Raw genomic sequence first — 12,081 nt, 5'->3', positions numbered from 1 at the left:
TAGGACAGGAGGAGGCAGTGTGTCTGCGTGTGCTGATAACGACTCCGGTGGGGGTTTCCAGCCTGGGGCATCTCATCTGAACCTGGCAAAGGGTGAGAAACGTTCAGGCGAAATAGCAGGAAGAGCTGAGCTCCGGCCAAGCTGCGAGGACGGGGCAGTGGAGCCCAAAGCGAACCCCGAGAATGCTCCTTTTTTTTCTTTCTTGATCTGAGTATAGTCGACACATAATGTTACATTCGCTTCAGGTGCAGAACTTAGCGATTTGACACGTTTATACATGATGCTGTGTTCACTACAAGTATAGCTACCGTCTGTCTCATTACATCCCTATTACAGTCTCATTGACTATATTCCTTATGTTACTTTTTTTATTCCTGCGACTTCCTCATTCCATCACTGGAGGCCCGAATCTCCCTCTGCCCTTGACCTCTTTTACCCAACTCCTCCCGCCACAACCCATAGTTTGTTCTCTGTATTTAAGGTCTGACTCTGCCTTTTGTTTGTTTTTTCATTCTTCTTTTAGACTCCATTTGTAAGTGGAATTGTATGGTATTTGTCTCAGTCTGACTTATTTCAGTTAGCATAATACCCTCGAGGTCCATCTGTGTTGTCTCAAATGACACGATCCCATCCTTTATTACGGCTGCATAATATTCCTGCATGTGTGTGTGTGTGCGTGTGTGTGTGTGCGTGTGTGTGTGTGCGTGTGTGGTTACCGCATTTTCCTTACCCACTTGACTATTGATAAACACCTGAGCTGCTTTCATGTCTTGTCTCTTGTAAGTAATGCTGCAGTAAACATCGGGGTGCACGAATCTTTGCAAGTTAGTGTTTTCCCTGAGTGAAAACACCCAATAGTAGAGTTACTAGATCATATGGTAGTTCTATTTTTAACTCTTTGAGGAACCTCCATACTGTTTTCCACAGAGGCTGCATCAATGTGCCTCCCCACCAACAGTGCATGGCCGTTCCTCATGGACTTGGTTTTTTTGTTTGGTTGGTTTTTTTAAGGAAAAACAAAAATTCAGCGAATGTGTGCTCTCCTTGTTTTATAGAACAGGCGAGGTGGACCCGCACTTTCAGTTTTACTTATGTATTAAATAAGCACATGTAGCGCTTACTAGCTACCAGGTACTCTTTCAGAGTTTAGCCCCCAGGACAACCAGAGGTACTGTGATTATTCCCCTTTTGCAATGAAGAAACTAAGGCATGGAGGGGCTAAGTGGCTTGTTCACGTTGAGGACAGCCAGGATTGCACTGAAGGCAACCTGGCTTCCAAGTCTGTGCTCTTGCCCCTTGACTTGATTTTTTTAAGTGGATTTTATTTTTTACAACTGTTTTAGATTTATAGAAAAATTAAGGTAGTAGAGAAGGTTCTAATACTTTCCACGCCCTGTTTCTGGTCTTATAAGCATCTTACATTAGCATGACACGTTTGTTACAATTAACGAACTAATATCAATACGTTATTAATAAAAGCCCATAGTGTATTTGGATTTCCTTAGCTTTCACCTAGTGTCCTCTTCTGATCCAGGATCCCATCCAGGACATGGCATTATATGTCCAGTCCTCAGGCTTCCCTAGATCTCCTTGTTTGTGGCCTTGTTTCCTTGTTTTTGATGAGTTTGATGGTTCTGAGGAGTGCTGGTCAGGTGTTTGGGGAGGCATCTGATGATTTTTCTCACAACGAGACTCGGGCTCCACCCTTGAGTTTTGATCGCGACAACGACTTCTTGCGAAGCAGGTGTACACGCACCAGGAACATCCATGTTGGTCCCGCACTATTCGGCAGAACTCCACACGAGGCCTTTCCCTCTGGCGTATGTTTCTTCTCCGAAGGAAAAGGAGACTTCTGTTCTGTAGTTGTGCCGAGTTATCTGGTTGCAATGAAAAGAAATCATCTTAGCCCAGGCTCCCTGCTGGCGAGAGGCCCTTGGTCTATACCAGGCCTCAGATTTCAGGGTCACAGATTGCATTTGGTTCCCTCGGCCCCCCCTGCCTGGGCTTGTTTGTCACTGTTAAGGTTGGGGACCCTGAAGCCCAAGCCTCATGCATGGCCGGCTGCTTCCCAGCTCCCAACGCTGGGCTCTGTCCCTGTGACTGTTTATCTCCGCTGTCTCTGTGGAGGCATCGCCTCAGCCCTGCGTGAGCACCGCTGCAGAAGCCTCTCCACCACCCTGCCTTCCCCATGTGCTGTCCTGCGGGTGGGCCACCACCCCAGGCGGGAGGCCGCACCCCTAGACAGATCCTCACAGGCCAGCCTGGGGACACACCCATTTAATCTAACCGGGGACGACAACACTCATAAAGATGTTTACACACCAGAGAAGTGCTGGAGATGTGGTCCTGAGATGATAAAAATACACACAACCTTTTAAAACCATGGCAACTCACGAGGCAGGAAGGCTGCCCATTAAAAGGCGTTTAAAATATGGCTCCAGGCTCCAGGTCTGGAAACAAAGCAGATCAGGAAAACAGCTGGATGGAATAGAGTCCTGCCTGCGTCCTCACCCCCACCACGACCCCGGTGAGAGCCCCGGCGAGCCGCAAGCCCACCCCCCTGTGAGCGGGGAAGGGGTGTAGCGCGGGAATTTCCCAGCCACCTCCAACATGTGCAGCCCCCACTTCCAGTCTCTCCCGTCCTTCAGTCCAGGCGGTCAGGTAGCTCCCAGCTCATGGCTCAGGCTACCTTCCCAACCGTCCTCAGCCAAGGGCGAGTCACGGCCCTCCGTTCTCCACCTTTCGCTGCATCCACACCCTTTGCCCTGTGACTTTGCAGATCCCCTTGGAAGTTTTCCAAAGGGAACACTTCTCTGCCCTGAGACTTCAGGGCTTGGCTGGGGATAGTAGCAGACGTGACGCACACAGCACTTTGAGATGTGCTTGTGTGACGGGGCGCCACCTCTTAGGCCTCTGCCCTTGCTGTGAGAAGAACATGCCCCAGCTAGCTCGCTGGTCCCGGGAGGAAGAGAGACATGTGGCGTAGACCTGGCCCTGGCCCTGGAGCCCAAGCCAGCAGATCCCAGCCGACATCAGCCAAACCCCGCTGTCCTGCCGTGCATGGTTAGGGGCCCAGCGTTTCTAGCCGTGCGGTCCCAGCGATAGCTGATGGCTATACAAACCCACCCCCAAGCCCTTCTTGGAAACCTACACAGGAGGAAGGCTTCTGGGAAGAGGAGGCTTCATGGGAATCCCTGTCCCAGGAGACCAATTCCTTCCTGATGTGAGTCTCAAAAGTGATGTCACAGACACTGTGACTCACCTTTCCCAGAAGGCATTAGTGTGTTAGCAACAACAGTAATTAGCGTCCACCTCGGGTTTTATAGGCAGGAGGTGACTGTGACATGCAACAATCTTATGAGGTTTGGGAACAGCCGGGATTATATGTCCATTTTGCCACGAGAAAATAAAAAACAGACAAGGTACGTGACTCGCCAGGACAGGACCAGGGCAGCTGTCTGGAGCCAGAATGAGAGGAGTTCCTTATACCCAGCGGGAAGTCATAGGTGTGTGTTTTCATTTCATATAAAAGGGATACGTGCCGATTGTAGAAAAATAGGAAAGTACAGAAAACATAAAAGATGAAATTTCCAGGGGCACCTGAAACTCAGTCGGCTAAGCGTCTGACTTCGGCTCAGGTCACAATCTCATGGTTCACGGGTTCGAGCCCCTTGTCAGGCTCTGTGCTAACAGCTCAGAGCCTGGAGCCTGCTTCCGAATCTGTGCCTCCCTCTCTGCTCCTCCCCTGCTTGTGCTCAGTCTCTCTCTTTCTCAAAAATAAACATTAAAAATATTTTTTTAAAAATGAAAGTTCTCATTCTAGTATTTTGGTTCAATTCTCACTATTATTTTAAATGCACATGTTCATTATGTGTATTTTATGAGTTAGAATCTTACTGCCTTTATAAGAGTATTTCCCATAGCATTAAAAACTCTTTAAAAATATAGTTTTTATTGCATAGCATTATGTTCTGTGGACTTATTCTAATTTGTTTAAATGTTCTTTCTTATTGCAAATGTTTCTGATTTTTGTCATTAAAAACAATGTTTTGGGGAACATCTTGGCTGGTAGGGGAGATAATTTATGTATTTAGTGCACAGAACATGGCATGTGCTTAATAAATAGTTGCCAGTGTAGATATTTGTCTAAATTGCCAGTAACTCCCCTAGAATAAACGTCCAGGTGAACTCGCTGTTTTAATGAGCTTTAACGTTTTGTTCTGATGCATACCGTCCAATTGCTTTCTAGAAAGATGTCCCAGGCCACAGTACTTACGATGGTGTTATAGGTGCCCCTCCCAAGGCCGCCACACTGTTTTCTGTAAAACAAAGCATTGCTAATTTGGCAGGTGGAAAATAGTAGTTCATTGTTACATTTTTTATTACTCCTGAGGCTAAAAATCCCCACATAATTGTCAACCATTGGTAATAGGATGAGGGGAGGCATTTGGGGCAGGGCCTGGCCTAATAAATAGTTTCAAATGAATGAATTATCAGAGGTGGGCCACTCTGTGGGTATGAGGAGAATCACCAGGGCTGTGTGTCAAGGCCTGGAGTTGTTGAATTATTGTTTCCATAAATAAGGATCTATTCCTAGCCTTGCTCAGTTGAAAGTACTTTCAGATGAACAGAAGTCTGTGGAAGAAGTGAGGTTTGGGACTGTCCATCAGAGCGACTGGAGATGGCCAACTAGCCAGAGAGAACCCTGATGAGAAAAAGGAGCCCCTGGGGGCACCCGGGTGGCCCAGTCGATTAAGCGTCCGACTTCGGCTCAGGTCACGATCTCCTATTCATGTGTTCGAGCCCCGCGTTGGGTTCTGTGCTGACAACCCAGAGCCTGGAGCCTGCTTTTGATTCTGTGTCTCCCTCTCTCTCTGTCCTTTCCCCCCACTTGCGCTCTATCTTTCTCTCTCTCAAAAATAAATAAACAGAAAAAAAAAAAAAACAGAAAAAGGAAAAGGGGCCTCTGGTCAGCAATCTGGGGGCTGGGGCTGCTGGTGGCGTCCTTACTCCTTCGGCTCCTTCGCAGCCTCAGCACATGCTTGTGCAGACAGCTCTGTTCTCAGGGAGAAAGCAGGGGTGCGGGCTGCCTGCAGCCACCGGACTGGTGGAACTAGGTAACCCTCGCCGCGCTCCCCTGCTTCTCTTCCTCCAGGTCGGGCGGGGACCTCCTCCTTCTTGCCTTCTGCCTCTCTCACCCCAACCCAGAGCGCTCTGTAGCACCCAGGGGCCTGCACTGTAACTTTTCATTTATTTACAAGTCATGCGCTTCCTTGAGGAAGCTTCCTGAGGGTTTACTTATATTTCCTGCAACTCAGAGCGAGAATGAAAGAACGAATATACACCCAGGAACATCCAGAGCACACCAAGAATAAACTAAGGGCTCGGAATCGATTTGGGAGAAGTAGCCAGCGCTTCCTCTTTACTAATAGGTTTCATCGCAGAGTTCTTTTGGATTGGAGAAATTACAGCTCAGATGTTAGGCTCAGTGGTCGCCTGGCGTTCTGACATCACAAATCCCTGTGCCCCGAAGGTTTCTGGTTTTGTTCTGATTTGACTTTACACTGAGAGCCAAGTCTTAAGCAAAGCAGGTTATGTATTTTTTTTTTTTTTAAAAACCATCTGCCCGCTCTCCTTGAGGGCCATGGTTCTCAAACTGCCCAATGTCAGAATTGTCAGGAGTGCTTGTTAAAACACAGAACGCTGAGCTCCAGAGTCCTTGACTTGGAATTTCTAACGAATTCCCACTCGATGCTGATGCTGCTGGTCCAGGGACCACACTTTAAGAACGACTAGTCTCCGCGTTTTAGTCTGGCTCCTGGATCAGGTGACAGGCTGGCCTTCCCCCACGTCCAAGGAGCTGGGTGTTTGGCCCAGCTGTGCCAGGGCCCGGCTCTGTTGACCCTCACACCAGGCTTGCACTGCCTTTTCTTTGTGGTCTGCGTCGGTGCACTGGGACCTTCCAGCCGTGTTAAAAGGCCACCAGGGCCTAAAAGTTAGTGTAGCAGAATCTGAAACCTTATCAGGGTACCTACTAGCTTTTAGGAAAAGCACTTGAAGCGTCAGGGAAGAGACTTTTATGTCCTGGGAAAACCCCAAGCTCCAGGAGCCAAGCTTTGAAGAGGCGGCGGCAGCCAGGTGCCCCACCCACCCCTTCCTAAGGCCCAGGGCCTCCTGGCCGTCATCGGTGAGGGGCTCCGTGTGCTCTCCCCACTGAGACCACATCCTCTTTCTTTCTTGAGCTTTACAGGAGAAGGTGAGAAGGGCTAAGATAGGTGTTCCCCGTCACAATTCAGATAAAATCCAAACTCCTGACCGTGGCCTGCCTGCCACCCAGACTTCCCCTCCCTGCTCTCCGGCTTATTAGCTCCACTCTGAACCTCTGGTCTCCTTGCTATCCCTCCAACACCAGACTTTTCCCATCCTGAAGCTCACCATTCCCTCTGTCTGCCATGCCAAGGACCCAGATGGGACACGAGCGTGGTGGCTCAGGCATCCCCTATCCGGAAAGAGCTTCCTCTTCCCCCTCCAGAAAGCAGCCCCACTTCCCGCCCATGCCTTCGGTCCCTATCGTCAGAGCACCTGTCACCATCTGTCACCGTCTCCAGGATGTAAGCTCCATGAAGGCCACAACCTTGTCTGCCTTTCCCAGCCGCGTCCCCAGCACCTGTACCACGCCTGGCACTTCATACGTGTTCCGTAAGGATTTGCGGAATGAATCTGTGGCCTCTACCAGATATACCATGGGAGGTACGGTCTAGAATCCTTGAGTGGCATACCCCAGACCTCGATTCTAAAGTCCAGAATCTGGCTCTGGGTTTACTTCCTAACAGCTTGTTCAGGTGGGAAGACTCAGGATTGTAGATGAGGTTTCCTGTCACCACTATTGTCACTCTGGACAGAGCCCTCAACTTGTGTTGGCCTGACCTGCCTCACCTGCCAAACGGTTTGAGAACATTGGTGTCATCTGCCCCCAAGACTATCAAGGCTCAGATGAAGTAATTGCCGGGAAATTGCTATGCCAGGGAAAAGGCGTCGACAAATATGAGGTTTGGGGATGGTTATACTTCTCTGTGGCTTCAAAATCTGCACACGAAATTTAATTTCACACAGGCTCTTCATTCTGGTAGTTTTGAAATAATAAAGCATCATTGAACTTGTTCAGAAGCATAACGTAAGCCCACCACAGACTAAAAAAATCGAAGGAGTTACATTTGAAAAAGAAATTCTGGAATTTGAGCTCCTGCTAAGAGAGTCTTACTTGGTTGTTTCTCTGCCTTCATTTTCTGACCCATGAACACATGTGCCTGCTGTACCCTCCCCCCACTGAGGCTGCTGGGCTTTCTGCTTGGCAGTAAGGAACTTAAGTGTAGGTTAAAGAACAGTTTGGGGTTTGCATTCCCAATCCCAGCAACAGTTGAGGATCTTAAAAGGTGATTTTAGTTGACTTCAGACAAACGGCTGCATTGGAGAGATCTGAACCCCACCCCCACCCCCGCCATGTGGCTGAAATGCAGTCCCCCGTGGTTATGTGGCCTTTCAGCTCTCACCTGGTCAGGGATTTAAAGGACTAAAGTCCTCCTGGAGAAGCCCGTGGGGGCAGGGTTGCCAGTTAACTCTGGCAAATAAAAATAGAAGATGCCCCATTTCATCTGAATTTCAGAGAAGCAACAAATCAGGTTGTGTTATAAGCATATTCCACGAGATGTCTGGGACATACTTATGCCAAAAGGAGTCTGCGCTGTTTGTCTAAAGTGTGGTGGTAGCTTGCACCCTCTCTTTTATCTGGCCAGCCACCCTCGAGGGCCTGTTCTGATCTTCGAGTCCTCAGCCCTAAACTGGAGGGGGAGGGAGACTGTTCTTTTCCTAGCCTACTTTGCCCTGCAAATGAGAAATGTGTTGCTCTCGTTCTCCACTCCAATTCCTTTTCCTCCCTTCCCAGGGCCGGCCTGTTGGTCAAGGGCAGTAAGTGGATGTAACCTTAGGTAACCCATCTGCCTGGGCCGTTACTAAAATGCCGCCCACGCAGCCGCAGTCCTTGGAATCAGCAGGGCACTTCCCAAAGCGCGGATGCCAGAAAAATGCTCGGGTCCTAAGACGAACCGGGGCAGGCATGTTTTATAGATGTTGGGAGCATTTGATTCTTAGATAAAGGGCCTAGGAGACCCGGAACACTTCACTGAATGCAGAGCAAAACCCCTATGCCAGCCTATTTATTTTGGTATCACTAAACACCACCTTTATCACTAATAATACCTGGCACCCATGCTGTGCCTTTCATCTGGAGATCTGTACGAGCAGTATTAGCATTAAGCAACACAGCCCGGTGACCCCTGGATTATGTAATTATACAGTGAGCTTCCTCAAGGTAGAAGGGTTGGCCCTTCCTAGAACAGAGCTGGGAGGAAACTAGGAACGGTTGGGTCCAAACCTAAGCTGGGTGACAGACATTTCAGTACGTGTCGCCCACCCACCCTGTTACACGGTTAACGTCCCAAGCACAAGAAGTACAAGTATCTTCTTTGTAATTTTCAGCATGTAGCACAATGGCCGGAATATAGCAGGCGCTCAGTAAATGTTTGCTAAGTCGATGGATGAGTGATGAGCAAACACATTAATCTGGAGATAAGCTCGGCCTTTCTTCCTCTGCTTTCTTCCCTTGCAGACGGGGTGTGTAGCAGTGGCTGGCAGTCCCGTGTGGATATTCCCTCAGATCATTTGCTATTTCTGGGCACACGGGCTCTCCTGTTGCTTCCACTCCAGGCTTACCCGCATCTCCGTGTCAGACGACACCCCCAGGTTACTGGAACAGCTTTGGCTGTGCCCCGTATGCCCCGTTCTGCAGCTCTTAGCCAATGACGGAGGCATATGGGCCACCAGGTCTCCAACTCCCTCAGCCCTGATGGGGACACATAAGTGTGACCTGTCCTGTGCCAACGTTACCCTCCTAGGGACTTGGCTTGTCTGCTCTTCTGCTCTTCCCAGGCCTGTTTCCCCACCCTGAGAACATGTAGAACACCAGGAGCACTTCCTAATGAGTCACCTTCACTGGAATATTCCATCAAGATCTGCTTCTGGGGAAACTAGCTTAAATCCGGAAACTAGTTTAAATCCGGAACGTGTGGATTTCTTGACTTTGGCTCATTTTCCCTATGATTCTGACTCCTTTTCCTGCATCGGGAAGGACTCTCTAATAGAATACAGCAACAGCCACAGCAACAAGCACCCTTCCCATTGGATGAGAGGCAATGGAAGATACAGAGCAACCAAGACTTTACATCTGTTGGGGAAGAATATAGAATTTTGGCTTAGAATTTTCTTGAGAAAAGACAAGACAACAAGGTAAGCTTCTAACTCTTGTGCCCATAAGCATGAGGCCCTAGTTATAGGCTCCCCACTTAGGGGCTCTCTCTGGATAAACCTCTGCAGGAGACAGACTGAAGACCCGAGGCCCCTGAATGAATGGTACAGGGCCCTATGGTGGGAGGCCAGATGGGACCAGATCACCTCCTCCGCTTAGATCGAGGGGACCTTATAGCAAAGTGGTGGGGGAGGTGTGGACTGAGCCCATGTGATGAGTTAGTGGCCACATATCCTCAAAAAAAAAAAAAAAAAACTTAAAGACTCATTTCTCCATTCCCTGGGGCTTTCTCATCCCAAGACTTCCCCATCTTTGGAGATCAAGTTCAGATGTTGGGGGTGGGGGGTGTTCCTCTTTCCATCCAAGGGCTCCAGGCAAAAAAAAAAAAAAATAGAATGGCAGTTAATAACGTTCCTCACTGGACTATAAAGACAATGGCAAGGTTAGGGGTTCCTGAGCTCTCTGGGATTTTATTAGTCTGTGATACTTCAAAGGGCTCTGGTGACGCTGCTATAACCTACTTCGGAGGAAAACATTTATTATTAACATTGGCTTAACACTTAACTTTCTAGGGTATTTGTGGATGGCACAATCATACATCTGCCTTTTTATAGTGCTTCGCGACAGAGCACAAGACCTTCCGGCTGACACCTCATACATCATCAAAATTAAGACCTCTAGGCAAACAGGGGAAAGTAGGGCGGGGGTGGGGCGGGGACAGCAACTTGGGATGACTCAAATGGCTTCCCAGTTAACTTTCCTTTAGAGAGAGACTGTTTCCATTAAGGAACAAATTATTCTTAACGTTAAGACACCCTTGTTTCCTTGGCAACCTACAGCAAGCTGAAAGGAAGGGTCCGTGGTGGCCGTACAGTCAAGTGATTCTTCCTACCTGATGGGTGGCTGGTGGAGATTAACCCAGACATGGGGTCTGCCAGCCAGGGATCAACCTCCACCTACTTGGCATTCCACAGCCTGGCTCTCCTGTGCTAAAGCCAGAAGAGATGTGGAAAGCAGCGAGTCAGGATGAAAGCAGGCTCTCCATCTTTTATAAACACAAACTGTATCTCCCTCATGTCAGAATCTTTCTTGGAGGCTTTAAAAATGGTGGCAGAAACCTATCAACAAAAGAAGAGAACAACTCGCTTCTTTCTTTTTTTTTTTTAAATTAAAAATCTTTTTTTAAAAATAGTTTATTGTCAAGTTGGTTTCCATACAATACCCAGTGCTCATCCCCACAAGTGCCCTCCTCCATGCCCATCACCCCCTCCCCGTCCCCCACCCCATCTGCCCTCAGTTTGTTCTCAGCATTCAAGAGTCTCTCATGGTTTGCAACTTGCTTCTTTCTTACTGACTCCCTTTCTTGGTCCAGCACTGGCTGACCTTTGGCCACCTCTTTGGCTTGTCTATAAAAACAGAAGCAGGAGGCCATAATTGTATAGTTTCATATGCTTTCACGCCCATGAGCCTTCCTCACTCAAATTAGCCAAATGGGGCAAGCAAGGAGCGAGGTATTTTCTGGGACTCTTTAGTACAGCTCCTGTTGACCCAACTTTATGTGGGTCATAAACTCTACTTTTACAAAGGACCTTCATCTTTATTTTGAGAGGAACAACTATAGCCCCTAAACCCTGAGACCAACAGCATTTTTGAGGAGAAAAAAAGAACTGTGAAAAGGAAGATTTACTGAGAAGTGGGTAAGGACCCCCAAATAGCCATTTGGGGGCATTCTTACCTGAGGCGGCATAAAACCTTGCACGTCTCCCACTGATGAAGTGGCGGCTATTTGCTCTGAGCTGTCGGGAATCAACTGCATGTAGTATGAAACATAACACCAGTCCATCTGCTGGGAGCCTTTTCTTGTCTTCTTTGGTCAATGGTATGACATTAGCAGCACCGTATGACATGTGCGACACGCATCAAATACCTGCCTGTTGGTTTCCAAACATCATGTCCAGAGAGAAATAGAGCATCTTACGACCCAAATAAGGAGTCAGGAGATGGAAAAACACTGCCCCGTGCTGGCGCTGCTCAATACGAGTGTCCTAAAGGCGCCATATGACCGAAGACGGGAACAGCAGAGAAAGCCTTCAGCGTTCTGGAAAAAGGAAAAACACCGGGGGGGGGGGGGGGGGGGGGGGTGGGGAGGGGAAGCATGGCGTGGAATGATGAAAGCAACTGCATTAAGTCATGGCTTCCCTTCACGGGTGTTCTTTCTTCAAGTCCAGATGTCCCATCTGTACTGGTCAGTCCCCAGTCGTGTTATACACTTGCCTTCAACTGCTGAATGATGGGGCACAGTGCACAGGGATGTGTAGGGGAAGAACACAAACGGTGTACGCAGGCACGTGACACAGAGTCTTTTTGGTAAGGGGACCTGGGGTTGTCGTGCTAAGAGAGGGAAGACAAAGCTACGTTTGACATCACTCTTGTGTGGATGGCTACTCAGAGAGCATACACTCCTCCAGGGGAAAGGTAACTCATTTTCTTGGTCACAAAAATGGCTGAATGGGGACAGAAGCACCCGAGAGGCTCAGTCTATTAAGTGTCCAGCTTTGGCTCCAGGTCATGAGTCTTGCGGTTCATGGGTCTGAGCCCCACATCAGGCTTTGTGCTGACAGCTCAGAGTCTGGAGCCGGCTTGGGATTCTGTGTCTCCCTCTCTCTCTGCCCCTGCCCCACTCACAGTCTGTCTATCTGTCTGTCTGTCTGTCTCTCTCT

At 48.7% G+C, this 12,081-nt stretch overlaps 1 long non-coding RNA gene across 1 annotated transcript; it reads right to left on the bottom strand.

The window, feature by feature from the left end:
• Nucleotides 1–1,466: 1,466 nt before the first annotated feature.
• Nucleotides 1,467–3,216, bottom strand: LOC120246276. Its single transcript, XR_005531999.1, has 3 exons — nucleotides 3,152–3,216; nucleotides 2,323–2,450; nucleotides 1,467–1,877 (listed from the first exon to the last, which is right to left on the bottom strand). It is a non-coding gene; the product is annotated as an uncharacterized LOC120246276 (long non-coding RNA).
• Nucleotides 3,217–12,081: the final 8,865 nt, after the last annotated feature.

The sequence above is a fragment of the Hyaena hyaena genome, unplaced genomic scaffold (assembly GCF_003009895.1).
Source record: "Hyaena hyaena isolate Hyena2069 unplaced genomic scaffold, ASM300989v1 scaffold_459, whole genome shotgun sequence".
In the NCBI taxonomy this organism is placed as follows: domain Eukaryota; kingdom Metazoa; phylum Chordata; class Mammalia; order Carnivora; family Hyaenidae; genus Hyaena; species Hyaena hyaena.
The sequence above is the reverse complement of the archived record's forward strand: the minus strand, read 5'-3'. Positions and strand labels throughout refer to the sequence as shown.